Raw genomic sequence first — 16,004 nt, forward strand, 5'->3', positions numbered from 1 at the left:
CTTCCAGGAGAATAAATAGATTCGCTTTGGAGAGGGTGAAACTAGGCATCTCATTGGAGACAAGGATGCTGAAGTTTTGTCTGACATACTTTGGACATGTTGCAAGGAGGGACCAGTCCATGGAGAGGGACATTATGCTTGGAAGGGTGGAGGGACAACAAAAGAGTGGAAGAACCTTAATGAGACAGATTACTTCAGTGACTGGGGTAAGGAGGGTAAGTGTGTCAGACAGTAAAGCTGGCAAAGGATAGAGCAGGTTTCACAGCTATTGTATATAGGGTTGTTATGAGTTGCAAGAGACCTGACAGCATATAATAATAATAATAGCAGTTTTAGAATTATAAAAAAATTGAGCAGAAATTTTTATCACTCCTTGACTAAGAAAAAATTAATTTTTTTAATTTAAAGAAAACATTTCTTAACTATTTGGTTGATTTCTGGAAAAGACAAGCTACGACATGTCCAGTTAGTGTTGGAGACATCATTTTCACTAAAAAAAAGAAAATGACCAAAGATTCTTTCCACCATATCTGAGTGTTTCCAGTACTACATGATACCAAATGCTGGGCCTATGTCTCCCATCTTTAGAGTATTTTTACCAGGTTTATTTATCATCCACTGAGTGGAGGTGCTGAGCCACCTGCTGCCTGGAAGGGAGGAGGAAATGGGCAGGAGGCACGGTCTGTTCCTTCTTGGAGCACTTTCTCTTGATGTCAAGTGGGTGGAAATGCGGCCCCTTCTGGTAAACACAGCTGTTTTGAGCACATCCTTGCATTTTTTTACTTTAAGAGGATAAAAAGTGAGTCTGACCTTCAATTAGAGCCATGAGGGGTGTCTCCTGAGTCCAGGGACCTGTCTGTCCCTGTCCTGCCTGAAGCTGTCTGCTCCCACCTTCTGTCATCTTTCACCTCACTTCACTCTTCCACCCCTTTCTACAAGGCAAGGCCCCACCCGAATTCCCTGCCCTAAACATGGTCCCATTCACCTCAATTTCCCCTCCATCTCTTTTATCTTTTCAGATCCATCATCTAACAATTAAAACTTTTGAACTTTGTTTTCCTTCTGGGAAAAACTGTATAATTCAATAATCCTCCAAGGCAGATCCTAGGCATCACTATGTAAATGTGCAGCCACTCAGGCATGCTCAGAGAGGGCAGTTACCTAACGTATGCGCTCTTCACCACCTAACTCAGGGGAAGATGAGACCCTCTCACCTGAACTATGTTGTGATTCAGCCTTTCTCTCTCTCCTCTATATTTTCATCTTCCATGTTACAATCTTTCTTTCTTTAATTCTCACACCAAACATGAAGGGAAGCACTGTGTGGGTTATCTATTACTGTATCGTGAATTACTCTAAAACGTAGTGACTGAAAACAACAAATTGTCATTGTCTCACAAGGTTTCTGAGTGTGCGTAAGCTGGGAGAGGCCTAGCTTAGTGGTTCTAACTCAGGATCTCTCTTGAAGCTGTAGTCAGGCAAACAGGTAAGTTGAACTACAATCAACTGGGATTGCTCTATTACTTCCAAGCTCGCTCATGTGACTATTAGAACAAACATCTGATACATCCCATGTGAGCTTCTCCAGGTATGTGCTCATGACATACCTGCTAGCTTCCTCAGAGTGACTGATGTCAGAGAAAGAGACCTTGGACCAAAATGAAGCCTCAGTGTCTTATAAACTGATGACAGAAGTAGTGTATCGCCATTTCTGTCATGTTAGGGTGTTCATAGACCAAATCACAAACCAATGTAAAAAGTGAGCACATAAGATTTTGGATATTAGATCATTGTGGTTGCTGTTGCTAGGTGTCATCAACTCATCTACAACTCGTAAAGATCCTGTGCAGAACAAATTGGAACTTTGGTCTATCCTTCTCTATTTTTGCAGTCTCTGATATTATCAAGCCCATTCATATAGTCAATGAAAGTCTTCTCTTCTGCTGAACTTCTACGTCTCCCAACAGGATGTCTTTATTCAAGGACTGACTTCTGACAACATGTCCAAATTATGAGACAAAGTTTCCTCATTCTTGCCTCTAAAGAACACCCTGATTTTAATTCCTGCAAGAATTTTTTATTGTTGTTCTTTGACAGTCTATGGTCCATTTAATGCTTTTCTACAACACTATGATTCAAAGACGTCATTCATATTCTGTCCTGATTCATTGTGTAAGTTTCAGATGCATAGGAAACATTTGAGGATATGATAACATGGGCTAGGTGCATTAGTCTTGAAACTGACATTATTGCTTTTTTGGCACTTGGAAGAGATCTTTGGCAGTTGATTTTTTCTGAGTCAACATGTCTTGATTTCATGACTGCTGCTACCATGCATGCTGATTGTTGATATATGAAAAGTGATAGCTTTGACAAATTTTTTTTCTCTATCTGTCATGATTTGGCCTATCCTGTTTTTGTTGTTGTTGAGACATAATCCACACTGAAAGCTGTAGAGTAGGATCTTCTTCAGTATGTGCTTCAAATCCTCTTCATTTACTCTAAGTAAAGTTGTATCATTTGTATAATGCAGGGTGTTGATAAATTTTCCTCCAATCCTGATGCTACTACATTCTTCTTAATATAGTCCAACTTCTTGAATTATTTATTATACAAATTGAATAGCTATGGAGAAAGGATATAATCATGATACACACCCGATTTTAAATTGTACCATTTTTCTTTATACTGCATGGACAACGGCTTTTTTGGTGTATGTATAGAAATGAGCACAATTTAGAGTTCTGGGATTCCTATTGGTCTAAATATTTTCTAAAATATATTATGATCCACACAGTTAAATGCTTTTTCATAGCCACTAAATTGCAAGTAAAGATGTTTCTGATATTCTCTGCTTTCAGCCAACACCAATGTTTCACCACCAGTGAAATCCTTCCACATAGAATTCTTCAGTATTATAACTGGAAGCTTGAGTTTGTTCCTCAGTTCTTTTATTTTTTCTTCCAAACACCAGAGTGATATTTGGCAGCTATTTTGAAGTTTAGCTATCAGTGACCCAGACAGTAAATGGCAGTAACTGATTTGCCAAAGGAGCTTTATTTTATTTTATTTTATTTTTCTTTTACAACACTGGCTATTCATGAAAGAGATCCTTTATTTCCATCTTCTCCTTCTTTCTTAAACTAAGGTTTGTTCTGCATTTCTCCACTTGAAGATCCTTCATGCACTCTTCCATCTCCATACCGACCTCAACTCTATGACCACTATTTGAGACTCTGTTTATTTACAGCCAAAATTTTGAAAGTCAAGTTACCTCTATTTGTCTTCATGCTCTTACTAGCCTTCTCAGTTACCAGGATTTCCCCTAACGTACTACTCTTCTTCAAAAAGAGTAAAAACATCACCAGTGTTATCTTTCCTAATAACCAGTCTGCAATATTTAAGCGGACTCCTCTTCCTTGGCCTCTGTCAGTGACCCTGCTGACCAACAGGACTGGCTTGAACTGTGATTTTACTACAGAGTGCATATGAGAATATCTCGTGGATGGACTCACAGTTCACTGTCTCTGCGGGCGGCACCTCTTTCTCCACTCCCTAAATACAGTGTGGTTTTACCTCTGGGTTATATCCTTCAGCTACTTTTCTTTCTTTTTGTTTACACATACCAAGTGCTTTTCTACTTGGAATTTGTCCTTCTCTAACTTTTCCAACAGAAAGCATCACTTATAGATTTAGGTAAGACATCACACAACATTTTCTATGTTCTCTTCTCTCTTAAGGTACTTAATTGCTAAACACAAAGCTTATTTTCTGGTTCAATTCTGTAATTTCTTACCTGGGTTTTGCATTAGACTCACTTGCTGCCTTGTCTTCAGTGGTTTGCCTGCCTCCAAACATGGCCTGTCTAGCTAAACTCCATAGCTGCGTGCCATTCTGATTACATTACATCCTAGTCATCTTTTCTCCATAGCATCCAGTTACCCAAAGAAGATTTTTAAGCCTTTACAGGGAACCCGAGGTCTTTTTTTTTCATCTGGCTTCTGTCTCCTTACTCAGTTGCCTTACTCATTCCTCCTTCTTCATTCTTTGTTTTACTGACAATGTATTATTTGCTTTTGGGGATGGAACAAAGGATTAAGGTCTTAACTATTAAGACTAATGGCTTAGATCCACCTAAGGGCACTTGATTTGTTCCAAGAGGTCACACCCTTGTAAACCTTAAAGAGTAATTCTATTCTGCACACATGGACTAGCCATGAATTGAAGTTAACTTTATGCAAACTAAAACAACTACAGAACAGTATCATGTAGAACTTGTTCTGCATTTTAAGAATGTTGTCTATGCAGTCAGTGGTGGTTTTCCTTGCTTAGCTCAAACAGCACCTTCTCAGTGGTGATCTCTGAGGAAAATAAAACAACAAAAACACATAACCAAACCCAAAAAGCATAAAAATCCCCACAAACACAAGGAAGCTTTTCTCCTTCTATGCTTGTATTCCCTTTGGATTCATTATTTCAAAGCTGACTGAGAAGCATTGGGGACTCTGCCTCTGGGCTTTCTCTGGCCACAAAACACTGCTGCAAGGCAGCCTGGGAGTTGCTGTATCCTGGAAAAACTCAATTAGTGGAGAATGGGAGCTGCAAAGTAAATTCCCTAGTCCTCTTAATTCTTCAGTGGAACAACTATGAGATACCCCCTACACAGCAACATTAGTGTCATTAAGCCCCAATTTTCCAAATGTGGCTGTAGTTTATTTCCTTTTCTTGTTTATTTTCTCAAAACCCAAACTTGTTGCCATTGAGTCAGTCCCAACACTGCAATCCTAAAGGACAGAGTAGCACTGCCCTGTAAGATTGCCAAGGTTGTAATATTTATGCAAGTAAATTGCCATTTGTGCAAGAAAGATTGCCATCTTTCAGGGCAGTGGGTTGGTTTGAGCTTCTGTTAGCAGATGAGCATCAAATCACTGTGCCACAAGGGCTCTTTGAAAGATAAGTTGAATTTCCCTAGCTCAATCAATAATTCCTGAGATCATCTCATAGATAAACTACTTGCACTGAAGCCCTTGGCTCAGGATCTGTTTATGAGAAAGCCCATCCTAAGATACCTCCTTGAATTCTGTGCAGTTTGTATGCATCTCCATCAAAACTCTCCTCATATCGTTTGTACCATCAGAAGTCTCTGTTCACACTGGAGGGTAGCATGTCAATCCCTGGGAGTGCAGACATAAAAGGACAGAATCCCTGGTCATGCATTCAATTGATAGTTGATTAATGATTGGAAGATTAATTTCCCAACAATTTGCATTGCTTCTCTACTTTTAAAATCTTTAGCAACTCTCCATTGTTTAGTGGGCTGAATACAAATTTCTGATTGACACATGATCTTCCTCAGTGTGATTCCATTAAACCCTCTCAGTTTCTTCCTTTACTGTGTTGGCAGGGAGAAAAGTGCAACAATGAATGAATGGAATTCCAAAATCTCTGTAGATGTTCATTGAAATAAATAAAAAAAAAATTAAACAAAACCCAACTGTGTTCATGTCAGTTTTTACCTGGGTTTTTCTTAAAATTCTGAAATGCAACTGTTCTTTCATGACTCAGCTAACTAACTCTGGTCAACCCTGTGTTCTCACGTTTCTTTGCCCTCAGTGCTTACTTCCCTGGTCCCTGAAGCTGGGTGTTGTTGTTGTTGTTATGTGGCAACGAGTCATTTTCTAATCATAACGACCCTATGTAAAACAGCCCCGAAACTGCTTTATCCTGTGCCAACCTTATTGTCTCTGACACAGCTACACCCATAACCCCAGTCACTGAATCAATCCATCTCATTGATGCTCAGAAAACTTGGCTATAAAGGAATTTTTTTTCTGCAGAGCTTAACAGTTCACTTATGAACATATCTTAAGTGGTTTGGTCCAATATAGATTTCCTTGCACTTCAAGATAAAAAATATTTTTGTTTTTAAAAGTACACATGCAGAATATTTGGCATAGAACAGTAACTAAAAAACTGCTTGTCCATTCTTCTGGAGAACATTGATAACAATTTTTTTTAACCTCTCATCATTTTATGGGTGGTAAGTCAGAAAAAGTTTACCCAAAGGTGGCCTTCCTATGACAGTACAAGTGATTTAGAAAAATAACAGTTAAAGACCTTCTACACAGGTTCAATGAAGTATTTATGTAAATACCTAACATGGCTAACAAAAGAGAAAATATTCTCCCATTAAGATGCCTTTAGAACCCTGGAGATGTAGTTGGGTAAGTGCCGGGCTACTAACAGAGAGGTTGGCTGTTGGAACTGACTAGGCACACCTCAGGAGCAAGGATATGGCAATGTTCTTCCATTGAGATTATAGCTTCCGAAACCTGCTAGCAAAGATCAAAAGGGTTCATTTAAGTTAAAATTGACTCAACAGAAGTAAGATGGTTTTTAAATTTTATTTATTTTCAGGGAATTTTAGGAGATATATAGGAGGATCATAACAAACTGTGGATAACTCTGAGAAGAATGGGAATCCCAGAACACTTGGCTCTGCTTACGTGAAAACTATACTTGCACCAGGAAGTAGTCGTCAGAACAGAGTAAGAAAACACTGCAAGATTCAAAATCAGGAAGAGTATACGCTAGGGATGTGACCTATCTCCATACCTTTACAATCTATATGCAGAACAGATCATCCAGGAGGCTGGGCTCTATGAGCAGAAATAGGACATTAGTATTGGAGGAAAATTCATCAACAACCTGCATTATGTGGATGACACAACCTTGCTTGCTAAAACTGACGAGGATCTGAAGTGCTTGCTGCAGAGTGTCAAGGACTACAGCCTTCAATATGAATTGAAGCTTAACATCAAGAAAACAAAGATCCTCACCACTGGGCCAATTGGCAGCATCATGATAGATGGTGAAAAGATTGAGATTGTTAACAGCTTTAGTTTGCTAGTCTCTAAAATCAAGACTCCAGGTACCAGCACCCAGGTAATAAAAAGATGAATTACATTGGGAAAGACTGCTGTCAGGGACCTCTCAAGAGTATTGAAAAGCAGCAATGTAAGTCTGGAGAATAAGGTATGCCCTGATCCAGGCCATAGTCTTCACAATTACCTGCTATATGTCAGAAAACTGCATAATGACTAGGGATGATAGAAGGAGAATTGATGCTTTTGAGCTGTGGTGCTGGAGATGAGTCTTAAATATACCATAAACTGCTAGGAGAACAAACAAGTTTGTCCTGGAGAAGGTGAAACCAGGATACTTCTTGAAGGAAAGGATTCTGAAGCTTTGTCTGTCATATTTTTGGTATATTGCAAGGAGTGACTTGTCCATGGGAAGGTGGAGGGACAGAGCAAGAGAGGAAGACCCTCAGTGAGATGGATCGATTCAGTGACTCAGTGACTGGGATAATGGAGTTAGATGTGTCAGAGACAATAAGATTGACACAGGATAGAACAGGGGTCAGTGCTGTTGTACATGAGTCACAAGTTATTGATATGAGTCACAAGCAACTCAAAGGCACATAACAGGAGTCTTGCTGTTGTATGTCATTGAGTTGAAACTGACCCATAATTGACCCTCCGGTGGGTTTTCGAAGTCAGTAAATCACAAAAGATATGGTCCATCCTTCCATAGAGCAGTTGTTAGATTTGAACATGTATCTTCAAGATTGCAGCACAGTTTCTTACCATTAGGCCACAAGAGTTCTACTTTATGATCCTTACATGAATTGCCAAGAGAACAAATATGTTTGTTCTGGAGAGGATGAGACCAGGTTGTTCCTAGGAGGCAAGGATTTTGAAACTCTGTCTCACATACTTTGGGCATGTTGCCAGGGGAGACCAGTTCTTGAAGAAGGGTATAATGCTTGGAAAGGTAGAAGGTCAGCACAGGAGAGGAAGACTCTGAATGAGATGGATTGACACAATGACTGTAGCAATGGGACCAGGTTTGTCAGATGGCGAGATTGGCTTAGGATACAGCTGGGTTCAGAGCTATTGTTCATAGATAGGGTCACTATGAGTGATAGTCGACAGCACAGAGCAACAGCAGAGTCCTCGGTGGTGCTGATAGATACTCAATAGATAGGTTGACTCTTCAAATTCAACGAGAGGTACATCAGGAGAAAGACCTAGAAATCTATTTTTTGAAAAGTCATGGATCAGAATCAACTCCACAGCAACTGTTTTTTTTCTTTATTTTCCTTATGTAGCAAGAGGAGAATGGTAAGGGCCACATTTTTTAGGATATATCAAGGCAGAAGTAAATGATCTATTAGAGGTTTTCAGATGCTTGTTATTTAGGAAAGTTTGATATATTTTAAAATCAGAAAGACGTACATTTACATTTCAGATATAACATCTTTTAACTGATCACTTTTAACCTAGACATTTATCTTTATATTATGAAAGAAGAGCAAGGCCTTGGAAAGATACAAATGTCAACACAACACTTGGTTGGATTCCCAATTCAGTCTTCTCCTTTATAAAATAGAAAACACATGTAGTATATGTTACATATACGTAACGTTTTAAAGTGCAAGCCTCAGTTTTCTCCTCTGGAAAAGAATGGAATGATTATTCTTATTTTGTCCATCTCAGTTAATCAGTCACCAGAAACTTTTTTTTTTATGATGATGGCTGACATTAAGAATAGGAATCCCTGAATGCTTAATTATGCTCACGTGAAACCTATATTTAGACCCAGATGCTGTTGTGCGAACAGAGCAAGGGAACACTACATGGTTTACAATCAAGACAGGCATGCATCACGGTTGTATCATGTCTCCATTCCTAGTTAATCTGTATGCTGAGCATATTATTTGAGAAGCCAGTCTATGAAGAAGAATGTGGCATTAGGATCAGAGGAAGGCTCGTCAATAACCTTCCATGTGCAGATGACACAAATTTGCAAACTTCACCAGTTCTTGAAATACTTGACTCAGAAAATCAAACACTGCAGCCTTCAATGTGGATTGCATCTCAACATCAAGAAATAAATAAAAAAAATCTCACCCCTGATAGGTGACACCATGATAGATGAAGAAAACAATGACATTTACTTCATCTTACCTGGATCCACAATCAATACACTTACAGTCATTTAGTCAGGAGATCAAGAGATGTATCAAACTGGGTAGGTCTGCAATCAGGAACCTTTCCAAACTACTGAGGAGCAATTATGTTAATTTGAGAATTAAAGTACACTTGATTCAGACCATTCAGCCTTTTCAACCACTTGCTATGCATATGAGAGTTGGATAATGAATAAAGGATGAGAAAAGAAACACTGATGCCTTTGAACTGTGGTGTTGGAGGAGAGTACTGAAGATCCTATGGACTGCCAAGGAGCAAGCAGATATGTCTTGGTGGAGGTGAAGCCAGAGTGCTCCTTGGAGGCAAGTATGGTGAAGTTTCATTTTGTATACTTTGGGCATGTTGTTAGGATAGGTTATTCTTTGGTAAAGGACATTTTGCCCAGAAAGGTGAAGGGACAACAAAGGAGAGGAAGACCCTCTACCAGGTAGGTTGACACAGTGACTGTGGCAATGGGATTGTATCAGAGATGATGAGGTTGGAACAGGCTAGGACAGGGCTCAGATCTGTTGTTCATGGGGTCACTATGAGTTATACTCAACTTGAAGGAACCTAACAACATTAGTTTTGTGAGATGTAGTAAGTGAAACCTCTTTGTACAATATCTTCACATTTAATGTTATTGTACGCTGTCGAGTCAGACTTGATTCATAGCTGATACCCCAGTGGGCTTTCAGAGGCAGTAAATCACATAGGGGACAACTGCTCATCTTTGTCTTGTGGAGCAGCTGGGGGATTTGAACCATATAACTTTGGGTTGGCAATGCTGCTCCTTATCACTAGGCCAGCAGAGCTCCCTTTCCTATTAAATAAGACCCAGCACTTACTAATTCAAGAAATCTTGGCTGTGTCTCTCCATTAATTATGAGAAAATTAGTTACCAAACTTATTGAGCCTTGATTTCCTCACTTGTAAAGTGACGTTTCTGCCTTTGCAGGATTATTATTATGATTAAATGAGAAACCACTTGGAAGAGGCCATTCCTTTCTGGTGGTTTATTTGACTCCTCTAGGGGCTCTGAGACAGAAAGACAGGAAATCACCTCTCATGAAGTTTACAGCCTTGGAAATCCAAGAAGATCAGCGAGGAGTTGATTCTCACTCAACAACAATGAGAGAGATAGAGAGAAGGAGGGGGGGGGGGGCAGGAGGGTAGCGAGAGATAAACCACATATGCAAGAGACTGGTAAACTGCAGAACCTTTCCCTTCTCCACCTGCCCCCCCCACCCCGCTCCCCGTAACCTTCAAGTGCTTTGTCAGACTTGAGACACTATTTGAGATGTATGAGATTTTCCTAGAGGAAAGCACAGCAATTTCTTCTACAATTTTCAATTGGCGACTCATTCTACCTTAAAAAACTTCCAGATAATGGGAAGAAAAGGCATGTTTGGATACCCAAATTCCTGTTCCTTTGATGTCATGACACAACCAAGTACCATCTTTTATTTCCTGATTGTCCTGAAGAAGAAAAATATAAAAGCTTTTTTCTTGGTTATTATTCTCATTCCAGAGAGGAACAGTGAGTTCTTTTTCCACTTGTCCTCATTCTTAACTGGGGAGGAGTCTAGGGACATTTTTCACAGCTAAGTCAACTGTCTTCAAATTCAGACTTAAACTTTGAGGAAAAATGAATCATTGACTATCTTGCTTTGTAAAGCTGGATCTACGTTCTTAGTAAAACTTCATTTATAGAAGAACTTCTTCACCCATCAAATATTTACTTAGCACCTGCTACATACACATCAATGAACTGAACTGAAACAGTGACTGCAAAAGGGAACTTAAGCACAATAGAGATAGTTAGGACGGTCCAAGATTGAACTGGGGTTTGTTCTGTTATACATCAGGTCACTATAAATTAGAACCCACTCTGTAGTACTTTTGGGGAGCTCTGGTGGCCCAGTGCTAAGAAGATGTGCTGCCATCCCAAAGGGACATGGTTCAAATACACCAGCTGCTCTGTTGGGAAAAGGATGAACAATCTCTTCCCATAAATTACTGCCTCTGAAAGTCTGCTGGAGTATTCTGGCTCAACGGTACAAAACAACAAAAACCAGTTCTTGTTTTGACATCTTGGAGGGATAGATCAAGGCACAAAGATATTACTAATGGTCTGTGTGGTTCTAGTAATCAGAGCCCTAGTTCTGATGCTAAGAAACCCGAGTGCCTATCTTTTTCAGTTACTTTTTATGGGGCCTTGGGGAAATCATCTAACATCTTTGGGGTTTAGTGGTGATATTCTTGCCCTACCCTCTTCATAGGATATTTTGAAACTTGGGTCAGCTCTATATGCTGGCTGTATTTCAGACATTCAGAAAGACTAGGATAAAATTCCTGTTATACCACTTATTAGTATATAGCATTGGATAAGTAATTTCGTTTTTTAAGCTTTAATTTCCCCATCTGCAAGTAATAATACATTTCTTGAATGATTTCATGGAAGATTCAGAGATAAGAGTATAAAATGAAAGAACTTCATAGAATTTAATGTGGGCAGAAGATATTTTCCCAGACAAATAAGAGTCCAGCCTGAGGTTGTAAGCTTTTGTCCACTTACTGCCCAAGTAGACCAGCCTGAACCAGGCTCCAAGGAAACTTAAATCTTTGTACTTGTGGTTTCTGAGTATACTAGAAAACTAGTACTTGTTTGCTGAAAGACAACAAGAAAAGCAAAATAACTTATCAAGGTGACTTCTCCAGCCTTCTTTTCCCTGTAACAAGTCATCCCTCCTGGTAGGGACATCCAGTCTCGTTTTAGTCTGCAAAAGTAAAATTGTGTTTCATATGATGTAATAGACCGCTTTGTCTCTTTCTAAGCTCTTCTATTTCCCAACTTTTGCCATTAGATTGTTCTGGGGAGGGGGGAAGTGTGTCTTTTAGAGGCACCCCCTTCAGTTTGGCCAAACGTTTCTGTTCTTTGGCACATTCTGAAAGCATAAGTATATCTACTAAACACTGGCATTCTGAAGTGTGGGTAGACTGGAGCCCAGTGACCTTTCTGGGTAGGATGCTGTGAGTCAAGAGTGGAAAATTAGAGTAAATTGAGTCATATATCCAAATGTCCCCACCCTTCTACCCATAAAGAGGGTGGAGGCCTCCTAGTTCTGAAAAGAATTTTCTTAGGGGAGGATATGATTAGGACGTTTAAACTGATCTCAAATATACCTTGATGTCTGGTTGTTGGAAGTGCTATTGGTATGATTATACTTCCAAGATACTACTTGTTAGAGTTGACATGTGTAGGCCTTTTTTTATTTTTGAGGAGAAGTGGGAGGAGAAAGGAATTACTGTGGAAGTGACAGCCTAAAGGATTGATATAGTTTTGAGAAGGATGGAAAAAATAGTGTGTGTGATGTTAGCCTGAAAATTGGCTTTTTAAAGTCATTATGTTAAGCCCTCTCTGGTCTCCAGCTACCTTAACTACAGGCACATGGTGTTGCAAATTATCAGCTGTAGTCTTCCTCTCTTGCACTGTCTCTCCACCCTCCCTAGCATGATGTCCCACTCCAAGTACTAGTCCCTCCTTGCAACATGTCCAAAGTATGTCAGATGGGGCTTCAGAATCCTTGCCTCCAAAGAGCAGCCTGGTTGTTTTCATCCTCTCCAGGACAAATCTATGTGTTGTCCTAGCAGTCCATGGTATATTCAATACACTTCAATACAGCTATATACAATACAGCTGTGGGATTCGGCTAAGAGAACTGAGTTTCTTAAATTGATTAGAAAGACTTGTGGCACCAAGACTTGATTTGAGCAAGACTTGAAAGACACTGGAGCAAAACTCTGTTGAGAATCAAACCCTGATGGTGAGTCCTTTGTGACAATGGTGGAGAGACTGTGGCATTGCTGTGGAGAAAGAGTGGCAAGGTAGACCCTGAGGCTTCTTGCATTTGTACTGGCCACATTTAAAGGTTTTGATGTTCTTGCCAGACTCTGGAAGGAGAAGTAGACTTATAACTACTCTGAGGCAAGCCTTGCTGGATGATTTGAATTTGACTGATGAACTGAAACCAGAGCCAGGAATACATGCGGAATTGTGCGTTGGGACTGCTGGGCTAAAACTTGGATTTGCATTGGGTGAGATTCTCTGTCTTTGCAACTCTCCAGCTTATTTCCCTATGAAACCTCAGTCTTGGTACCACAAATGTGAGTCTTTGAGTCAACAATGAATAGACAAACATCTTGCTGCTGGTGGGGATCTACAGGTGTCATGGAACTGGGCTATGGATTCTTTATCTGTTTTCTCTTCTGGAGTGGTGAGGTGCTGTGCTATGCTCACATCCTCTGTTCCTTTCACAGGGATGCTCACAACCCTGTGCCCTTATGTCCTGTTTTCTGCTCATTAGACTGTGTAGCATCTGTTTCTTTGCTATCTAAAGTGTAAAAATGAGATTTGGTTCACTGGTGAAACAGGTAGGGCCATTTCTTAGGAACAACTTTCCATTAATATTGTGATGTAAGGATCATGTATCATCAATACTGTATAGGATCATGCTGTCAGTTTTCCAGGTATTCTTGGAAACTCAGTTCTCTCATTTGTAAAATGGAAATAATAAAGTTTCTTTATTCATACTCTGGTTGCAGAAGTAAACCTGATACAACACAGTACTTCCCCCCCCCCTCAAAACTGTAAACCATGGGTAAATGTTAGAAGTCTAGAAGGAAGAAAGCTAGCTTGTGAAAAGACAAAGAAAAAAGGAAGTGATCTAATAATATCTATGTTAACTCAGGATAATAAATAGAAAACTTGGCTTGAAGAACATTTCTCTTTTTCAACTGATTCTTGAAGTGATCTCTCCCACAGGAATTTGCTGTGGCTCTGAGCAGGGGAAGTATTTGTGTGAGAGCACTCTTAATGTAGGGGTCAGCCTGATCTGTTGTTGCTGTTATTAGGTGCTGTTGAGTCGAGTATGACACATAGTGACTCCATGAACAGATCTGAACCCTGCCCTTTCCTGTGCCATTGTCACAATCTCTGAGACACCTGAGCCTATTGCTGCAGACATTTGTCAGTCCATCTGGTTGACACAATCTCCTTTGCTGTCACTCCACCTTTCCTAGCATGAATAGTTTCTCCTATTAACATGACCAAACTATGTGAGACAAACCTTTATAATTTCATATCTCCAAGGACCACTCTGGTTGCACCTTCTCCAAGACATATTTTCTTTTCTTTTAGCATTCTGTGGAATATTCAGCACTCTCTCCAAACACCAGAGTTCAAAATCATAAAATCTTTTGTTCTCCCTATTTGTTGTTGACCTCTCAGCAGCATAGCAAGTGACTGAAAAGGCTATGTTCTGAATCATGTGCACTTCAATCCTCAAACTAACATCATTGCTCCTTGATAATTTGGAGAGGTCCCTGAATGCTAACTTTCCCACTGAAATATGTCTTCTGATCTTCTGACTCTCTATACCATGTATAATGGTTGTGGATCCAAGTAAGAGGAAGTCATTGACAGTTTTAATTTTTTTTTCCTCCCTTAATCATAATGTTACCCATCAGTGGTGAGAATTTTAATTTTTTTGATGTGAAGATTCAATCTATCTTGAAGGCTGAAGCAGGTGTTTCAAGTCCTTCTCACTTTCAGCAAGGAAGGGTGTGTCATCTACATACCAAAGTTTATTGATAAGCCTTTCTCCAATCCTGATGCCACATTCTTCTTCATAGAGTCTGGCTTCTTGAACAGTTTGCTCAGAGCATAGAATCAGTAGATATGGAGAAAGGTTACAACCCCGATGCATTTTAAGGCATGTGTTGTTTGCATTGTTCTCAACGTTTATGATCCAAAAAGTCAAATGCCCTTGCATAGTCAATAATGCAGAAATAAACATCCTTCTGGTATTCTTTACTTTCAGTCGGGATCTCTCTGACATCAGCAATGATAACCCTGGTGTCACATCCTCTCCTAAATCCAGCTTGAACAGTTCTCTATATACCATTCTAGCCATTTTTTAATGAGATTCAGCAATATTTTGCTTGTATGTCAGCTTAATGATAAAGCACAGTAATTTCCACATTCTGTTGGATTACCTTTCCTGGGAATGGGAAAAAGAATTAATCTCTTCCAGTCAGTCTAGGATGGTAGATTTGACAGCAGATCATCACAAACCAAGAAAGATTCTTATTTTCCCTGGAAGAAAGTTATCTCAGATTTTTGAACGGTTGGGTCTTTAAACTTTAACATTTAACCTCTAAAAGTTGGAACTCTAAAACTAACTTCCAGTATCTTAGAAACACTTAGGGAGGAGGCAAAAAAAGAATTGCCTTCTTTCTGCCTTTGATAACTTAGGCAATGAGAAAACCTGAGTTTATCAGATCCAGAGCTTTAATGTTATAGCAAAGAAAATTTGGTTCCAGAGTACAGAAAGGGCTAGCCAGAGGTTGCACAGCCAAATCATGCTGCAAATCAAGGCCTTTCTCTTACTACTCCTTCTTAGTAAAGATCGTGGTTTGTTAAGATATGAGGCTAATATTTATTATTATCCTTTCCATTTTGAGTTTGGTTTGGTTTTTTAACAATTTCATTGTGGTCTGTGAAAGTTAACAAAGCATACTACGTTCTCCCTGTCAATTAATCATGTATTTTTAAATATATAACATTAATTACTATACATATAATGTGTTTGATTGTACATTTATTCAACAATGTCTCTCCCTTCATCCATTCCAATAAAATGTCCATTGTCTATTCATTAATTGTCTCCCCTTACTGCCTGGTAACAATACTAGATTGATCCTCTCTATATGTAAACCTTCTTCAGTTTTTATAGCAGTGATCTTATATAACATTTGCCCTGTTTCTGGCTGACATGTTTCAATCAGCATAATGCCTACTAGACTCATTCAAGTTTTAGAAATGTTTTATGAATTCTACATTGTTTTTCAGTGCAGCATAGTACTCGATGGTGTGAATACCCTATAGTTTCTCTATCTAGTTGTTTG

The sequence above is a fragment of the Elephantulus edwardii genome, unplaced genomic scaffold, assembly GCF_000299155.1.
Source record: "Elephantulus edwardii isolate Elephantulus edwardi_28Jun2011 unplaced genomic scaffold, EleEdw1.0 scaffold00005, whole genome shotgun sequence".
Classification (NCBI taxonomy): domain Eukaryota; kingdom Metazoa; phylum Chordata; class Mammalia; order Macroscelidea; family Macroscelididae; genus Elephantulus; species Elephantulus edwardii.